Source organism: Schistocerca americana, chromosome 7 (genome assembly GCF_021461395.2).
Source record: "Schistocerca americana isolate TAMUIC-IGC-003095 chromosome 7, iqSchAmer2.1, whole genome shotgun sequence".
Lineage (NCBI taxonomy): Eukaryota > Metazoa > Arthropoda > Insecta > Orthoptera > Acrididae > Schistocerca > Schistocerca americana.
The window spans coordinates 370,158,085-370,166,669 of record NC_060125.1 but is presented as its reverse complement, the minus strand read 5'-3'; the positions used below and the strand labels follow the sequence as shown (position 1 = coordinate 370,166,669).

General features: G+C 45.4%; 1 non-coding gene across 1 annotated transcript; it reads left to right on the top strand.

The window, feature by feature from the left end:
* The first annotated feature begins 1,533 nt into the window (after positions 1-1,533).
* Positions 1,534-1,608, top strand: Trnap-cgg. The gene has a single exon. It is a non-coding gene; the product is annotated as a tRNA-Pro (tRNA).
* The last annotated feature ends 6,977 nt before the right edge of the window (positions 1,609-8,585 follow it).

Genomic DNA, 8,585 nt, shown 5'->3' with positions numbered 1-8,585 from the left:
GTGGCTGTCAATGGGACTATTTCCTTACACTTAGAGGTGACCATTGACGTGAGCCGGCCGCTATGGCCGAGCGGTTCTAGGCGCTTCAGTTCGGAACCGCGCTGCTGCTACGGTCGGAGGTTCGAGTCCGGACTCGGGCATGGATGTGTGTGATGTCCTTAGGTGAGTTAGGTACACTACTGCGCATTAAAATTGCTACACCACGAAGATAACGTGCTACAGACACGAAATTTAACCGACAGGAAGAAGATACTGTGATATGCAAATGATTAGCTTCTCAGAGCATTCACACAAGGTTGGCGCCGGTGGCGACACCTACAACGTGCTGACATGAAGAAAGTTTCCAACAGATTTCTCATACACAAACAGCAGTTGACCGGCGTTGCCTGGTTAAACGTCGTTGTGATGCCTCGTGTAAGAAGAAATGCGTACCATCACGTTTCCGACTTTTATAAAGGTCGGATTGTAGCCTATCGCGACTGCGGTTTATCGTTTCGCGACACTGCTGCTCGCATTGGTCAAAATCCACTGTCTGTTAGCAGAATATGGAATCGATGGGTTCAGGATGGTAATACGGAACGCCGTGCTGGATCCCAACGGCCTCGTATCACTAGTAGTCGAGATGACAGGCATCTTATCAGCATGGCTGTAACGGGTCGTGCAGCCACGTCTCGATCCCTGAGTCAACAGATGGGGACGTTTGCAAGACAACAACCATCTGCACGAACAGTTCGACGACGTTTGCAGCAGCATGGACTATCAGCTCGGAGACCATGGCTGCAGTTACCCTTGACGCTGCATCACAGACAGGAGCGCCTGCGATGGTGTAATCAACGACGAACCTGGGTGCACGAATGGCAAAACGTCATTTTTTCGGATGAATCCAGGTTCTGTTTACAGCATCATGATGGTCGCATCCGTGTTTGGCGACATCGCGGTGAACGCTCATTGGAAGCATGTATTCGTCATCGCCATACTGGCGTATCACCCGGCGTGATGGTATGGGGTGCCATTGGTTACACATCTCGGTCACCGCTTGTTCGCACTGACGGCACTTTGAACAGTGGACGTTACGTTTCAGATGTGTTACGACCCGTGGCTCTATCCTCAAATCGATCCCTGGAAAACCCTACATTTCAGCAGGATAATGGACGACCGCATGTTGCAGGCCCTGTACGGGCCTTTGTGGATACAGAAAATGTTCGACTGCTGCCCTGGCCAGCACATTCTCCAGATCTCTCACCAAATGAAAATGTCTAGTCAATGGTGGCCGAGCAACTGGCTCGTCACAATACGCCAGTCACTTCTCTTGATGAATTGTGGTATCGTGTTGAAGCTTTACTTCTGTCAGTACCTTGTCTCCTACCTCATTCTGGAAACATTCCCCAGGCTCTGGCTAAGCCATGTCTCCGCAATATCCTTTCTTTCAGGAGTGCTAGTTCTGCAAGGTTCGCAGGAGAGCTTCTGTAAAGTTTGGAAGGTAGGAGACGAGGTACTGGCAGAAGTAAAGCTGTGAGTACCGGCCGTGAGTCGTGCTTCGGTAGCTCAGTTGGTAGAGCACTTGCCCGCGGAAGGCAAAGGTCCCGAGTTCGAGTCTCGGTCGGGCACACAGTTTTAATCTGCCAGGAAGTTTCATATCAGCGCACAATCCGCTGCAGAGTGAAAATCTCATTCTGAATACCCATTTATCATCTGCATTTCTTCTTGGTGTAGCAGTTTTAATGTCCAGTAGTGTAGTTCTAAGACTAGGGGACTGATGACCTCAGATGTTTAGTCCCATAGTGCTCAGAGCCATTTGAACCATTGACGTGAACCAGCATGCCTATTTAAACATTCAGAATAATGATATGTGGCCTTTCAATCAACACCTGCGTGATGAGTGTGTTATTGTCACCCCTGTTTTTACAAGACGACAGCAGAAAACTTCATTGGACTGGAAGAACATGTGAACGCACTTCCACCATATTACATCTCGATTGGCCTGCAAAGTCACATGACTCGTACCCCATAGAAAATATGTGGGACACCTTGAAACAGTGGGTATAGTGCCGACTTTGAAGGAATTGTGCAGTCAGTCTCAGAGAGGGGCTTAACCAGGATGAGTCGAACCTGCACAGCCTTGTGGACTCACGTCCTAACCGAATAGAGGCGGTTATCTAGTGCAGGGACGGAATTACGCTATGTTAAATGATGCGCGTAATGATTTCTCTCTATGGGTAGTTAATTTTTTGTTTGGTGAGTTTACCTAGTGGACTGAGGTAGGTTTGATGCCGTGAGGCAAATATGACTGTGTCCATTTATACTGCTGTTATATGTATTTACCCGATATCCTCCCATCTTCATTTGATTTGAAAGCTATAACACCAGCCGCATTTATAAACTAAATTATCAGAATTCAGGTCCGCCTGTTACCCAAACTACTAGTATTTTTATTACCAAATACGTTTTGCCACTTTCCTCCATTTGCCCGATATAACATGCATGAACAAGCTTGAACAGTAGCTCACTGTGGGTGATACAAGAGTTTTGTGCTCTCTCTTGGAGACAAGCTCTAGTATCTCAGTACCATACCAATACTGTCCTCCATTTGTCCGATATAACATGCATGAACATGCTTGAACAGTAGCTCACTGTGGGCCATACAAGAGTTTTGTGCTCTCTCTTGGAGACAAGCTCTAGTATTTCAGTGCCATACCAGTACTATCCCCCATTTGTCCGATATAACCATGAACAAGCTTGAACAGTAGCTCACTATGGGTCATACAAGAGTTTTGTGCTCTCTCTTGGAGACAAGCTCTAGTATCTCAGTACCATACCAATACTGTCCTCCATTTGTCCGATATAACATGCATGAACGTGCTTGAACAGTAGCTCACTGTGGGCCATACAAGAGTCTTGTGCTCTCTCTTGGAGACAAGCTCTAGTATTTCAGTACCATGCCAGTACTATCCTCCATTTGTCCGATATAACCATGAACAAGCTTGAACAGTAGCTCACTGTGGGTCATACAAGAGTTTTGTGCTCTCTCTTGGAGACAAGCTCTAGTATCTCAGTATCATACCAATACTATCCTCCATTTGTCCAATATAACATGCATGAACAAGCTTGAACAGTAGCTCACTGTGGGTCATACAAGAGTTTTGTGCTCTCTCTGGGAGACAAACTCCATTATCTCAGTATCATACCGATAGGTATCTTTGCAGCAAAGCGTATGTGATCATTGCATCCCATATCGCCACACACTGTTCCTCTGTGATATTTCTATGGCGTGACTAACTCGAGGCTCATTTGCCTTAAATGATTTAGGCAAAGCACGGAAAACCATAATCTGGTTAACTAGACAGGAATAGGAACCACTGACCTCCAAAATGCTAGCCTACTGACTTACCACTACCAATACGAACCATACACACAAAGAAGTCAGCGTGTCGTAGGCTCTAATCTGATTCGCTCCACTTCATTACGACAGCAATCGAGTAAATGTTCCAAGGAATATGTAGCAATCAACAAGCATAAACGTTGTGTTCATGCGGTCACAGTAACTCTCTTAGCATTGACAATATGAACGTGGTGGACAAAAATATGGAACACCAAAAACGCAACACCTTACCATGCTTAATACGGTGCAGGAAAACCGTTGGTGTTCAGAACAACTTACAGGTCCTACATGATTTTCAAGCGTGTCTCGCACCATTCTCACCGCAAAATACTGGCAGTTCCAGGTAACGATGAAGGAGTTGAATAGCGATGACGCACGCTTTTTTCCAAACTAGACCACAAAGCCTCAATAATACAGAGATCAGGGAACTGTAGTGGCCAGGAGAGGTGGGACAGTTCTTTCTCATTCTCACAAAACAAGTATTGGATGACGATAGCTTGTGAAGAGGGGTCCTGTCGTCTCGGAAAACAGCATCACCATTGGGGAACAAACATCATACCATGGAACAGTCAAAATGGACACGTAATCCTCGGCAGTAATACGGCCTTGCAGAGGAAGCTCGGGGCCCATGGACTATCATCACGATATGGGTGTTCAAATCATCACCGAACCCCAGCCGCGTTTTACTCCCGGGAGGAAAACTCGACCGGAGCAGTGTGAAACAAGACTCATCCGACGAAGTAAGAATCTTCCATTGCTCCACAGTACAGATTCTATGGATTCGTCAGCACGTTAAGGGCGTTTCCATCACTGATGAGTGGTTTTGGAATTCGAACTCGCCCTGGAATTCGTTACTCATGGAATTCCCTTCTTGTTGTTTTGGTGCTGATACGGTTCTCGAGTGCGACATTCAGTTCTGCAGTGACTTTACTGGCTGTCGTCCTCTTCTTTTTCGTCGCAGTCCTCTTCAATTACGGTCCATCACCATCACTCATTACATTTATTCGCCTTATGACTTAGCGGACGATGTTTCTCCTCGTTCCCTGTATACCGTATAAACCCTCGACATGGTGCATCTTGAAACAGCGAACACTTTGGCTCGTTGGTTGCGGAAGCACGCACCATATAAGCACCAACAATTTGAGCACGTTCGAATCCTCTTATGTCCAGCCCCTGTGTGTTTTAGATTAATATTAAGTTCATCGGTCAGTTTGTGGTAGTGTTCTTATGCTGGATGTAGGAATTCGCTGTGACGCTTGTAATCTTACCCTCCCACACATCACCATTAAAGTTCTCATTTTTTGCACAAATTTTGAAAACTACGAGAGGAATAAGATTACAAAAGAAGAACTTTTGTACTTACCTTGATTATCTCGTTGTTACTGTTGCTGGCTCAAAATCTTTTTATGTCTAGGAATACGTTCTTGCTGCTGAAAATTTTGATTTAACGTTGCTGGTTCTTGTTGCTTTAAGTAACTGACGAAGATTTGCCTGTTGCTATGAATATCCTTTTTATTTTATCCCATTCTCCTAAATCACACCAACTTCACTATTTTCACTTCTGTCACATCAAAACCTACATTGTTGTTGACAAGTTTAGCAAAACACGTGCGTTTCCATCAGAGGCATGTTCACCACTACTTACATTCTGCGGCACTCACAATTTCCAAAGAGTTTACAAAACAAAAGAGTTTACACACTTTCTCGACACGAGAAGAATCTTTTTGGCATATCATAAATCTAGAAACAAATTTAATAATTAGCCTTTGATTGCGCAATTAATAATTTGAATTTTAAGAATGACAGAAATTTTGTAATTTCATTTATTCTTAAAAGAACAGTAATTTTAACTGTTGGTACATATCGATTGTAACACATTAATTTCTTTTTTTATACATTTTAGCCTGAAATATAATACATCGTATTCAGAATCATATGAATGCTTCTAGTGAAACAGTTGAGATAATTTTAACCTATGCAAGAATCGATAGTATACATGGTATCGGTTATTTCTGTAAAAAATGTAGTGTCAGAGGAAGATAATTCGTTATACGCTTTTATGTCTCCGTCTGAGAGTTCAGCTGTTGTCTCTACCAGACTACGTTCTCACATAAATCTGACTTTCTGTCATGACTTTAGGTGAAATATATCTATTTACCCGAAGTAGAGTTGCAACTTTTGCGGCGAAAGCAGCACTACGAAGCGGGCATTGAAACTTCGACCTCGTCTACTTTTGCAGAATATACGAGTGGGTGCTGTAAAGTAATGCCTCCGAACTGTTTTTGGTGAAAACTCTAAAGGCTTTTTAAATAAAACAAAGGTTATTAACATTCGACATGTTTATTCTTCATGCCTACATATCTATTTCTCAGCATGCGCACCCTGGCGCCGGACACATTTCTCCAACGACAGACTAGTTTGTTAGTACCGTCACTGAAGAATATTTACCGTTGTTGATGGAGCGACAACCTCTGCTTGTACAGCTTCGTCACTATCAAAGTGAAGTCCTCGGAGGTGTTCTTTAAGTTTTCGAAACGGATGAAAATCGGATGGGACCAAGTTGGGACTGGAAGATGACCGATTACAGGGAATCCAAGATGTCGCATTGGTGCAGATGTCGCAGCGCTCTTGTGTGGAGTGGCTTTGTCATGGCGAAGGGGAGGACGTTCCATGTGTGGACGAACTCTTCGAATTCGAAACTCGATTACAGCACTCTGTTTCTCACGATCTCACATGCTATAGTGCGGAGCTCTCATGCGGAACAAGAATGTAGAATGTTAATAACGTTTGTTTTATTCAAAAAAGCTCCAAGAGTTTTCTCATAAAAAAATTAGGAGGCACTACTTTTCAGCACGCCCTAGTGTATTTAGCGCTGTCTCGCCGTCTGTCTGATACCAACATATCCACATACACGACAGTGGAAACCTGCAGCATGGCGATAGTGACATCTTAGTGCAGGACCCGTAAAGAGAGAGAGAGAGAGAGAGAGAGAGGGAGGCAGAGAGACAGAGACAGAGAGAGAAGTAGAGATTCAGTGATTCTCGTCGCGCTGGGACTTTCTCCGCACCTCGGCACACAATGTCGGCTCCTGCTAACCTGTAGCTCACGACGAGTGCGACGGCATGTGAGACGCCGCTATCCGGTTCCAGCTCCTCGCTGTTGTGAAAGATGCATTCCTGTACTTTGATTTCACGGTTTCACAGAGCGTTAGTCGTAGTCTTGGCAACGAAACATACCTGCATTCTGTACAAGGGGCAGTCATAACGTATTAATTATTACCTAGAAAAAAAATCAAGCTACGACGATGAAAATTAGTGCTTGTATTGATCCTTCTCTCTATATACTCACCCTTCAGTACGACGCATTTTTCGCAAGGCTTAATGACTTAGCGGGTACTTTGCTTTGAGGAAAGAAGAAGTAGCCATTGTGTGCAAATACAGGCGAGTGCAGGGTTGAGACAAAATGTAATAGCATGTAAACCGTCGTCACCAGGTTTGTAAAGGCCTCGTCGGTATTGCTGTGGAGGCCGAATTGCCACTGTTGTTACGGTAGGCCGAGTTTGTGATTTAGTGAAACGGCTTCTGGTGCAGTACACCGCTAAGACAATTTTTCGCTGACACTATTGCACAACTATACCCTAGGGTCGGGTAACAGGATAGGAGAACGAAGATTCTACAACACTCCAACAAATTAGTAACAAAGTCACACAAATGAGTTAAAGTGTTTACTTATATTTATGACTTGTTGAATAATGAAGTCTGCAACACTGCACGTCATGTAACACAAAAAGACCCTCAATGGCTAAGTGCAAATAATCATAGGTAAACTTCACAGTATACAGCAAATGCAGTTCACAACAACTGTCTGTTCCTACACTCGGGGGTTGTTGTGGTAACATATCTAAATATTTATGGTAAATATTTGTGTGTGTGTGTGTGTGTACAAGACATTGACCTCATTTACAGTTATATCATCACACCAACAGCTTGTGCCCCTTGTCAGCTTGTAACTATGTGTACAAGTACTGGCACAAACTGCACATCCATCTGCGTATTTTTAAGCATTAACCACAGTATTACCGCAACCTTTAGGTAGTTATTACATGTAACATATCTGTTACATGTAATAACTGCCTAAAGGCAGACCCCGTGCCTTGTAAAGTTTGCTCTCATACAATCACTCTTTCCACCCTTTCACTTTCTCTTCCTCCCCCTTGGCCTCCAGCCTTTCATATCTACACTCCTGGAAATTGAAATAAGAACACCGTGAATTCATTGTCCCAGGAAGGGGAAACTTTATTGACACATTCCTGGGGTCAGATACATCACATGATCACACTGACAGAACCACAGGCACATAGACACAGGCAACAGAGCATGCACAATGTCGGCACTAGTACAGTGTATATCCACCTTTCGCAGCAATGCAGGCTGCTATTCTCCCATGGAGACGATCGTAGAGATGCTGGATGTAGTCCTGTGGAACGGCTTGCCATGCCATTTCCACCTGGCGCCTCAGTTGGACCAGCGTTCGTGCTGGACGTGCAGACCGCGTGAGACGACGCTTCATCCAGTCCCAAACATGCTCAATGGGGGACAGATCCGGAGATCTTGCTGGCCAGGGTAGTTGACTTACACCTTCTAGAGCACGTTGGGTGGCACGGGATACATGCGGACGTGCATTGTCCTGTTGGAACAGCAAGTTCCCTTGCCGGTCTAGGAATGGTAGAACGATGGGTTCGATGACGGTTTGGATGTACCGTGCACTATTCAGTGTCCCCTCGACGATCACCAGTGGTGTACGGCCAGTGTAGGAGATCGCTCCCCACACCATGATGCCGGGTGTTGGCCCTGTGTGCCTCGGTCGTATGCAGTCCTGATTGTGGCGCTCACCTGCACGGCGCCAAACACGCATACGATCATCATTGGCACCAAGGCAGAAGCGACTCTCATCGCTGAAGACGACACGTCTCCATTCGTCCCTCCATTCACGCCTGTCGCGACACCACTGGAGGCGGGCTGCACGATGTTGGGGCGTGAGCGGAAGACGGCCTAACGGTGTGCGGGACCGTAGCCCAGCTTCATGGAGACGGTTGCGAATGGTCCTCGCCGATACCCCAGGAGCAACAGTGTCCCTAATTTGCTGGGAAGTGGCTGTGCGGTCCCCTACGGCACTGCGTAGGATCCTACGGTCTTGGCGTGCATCC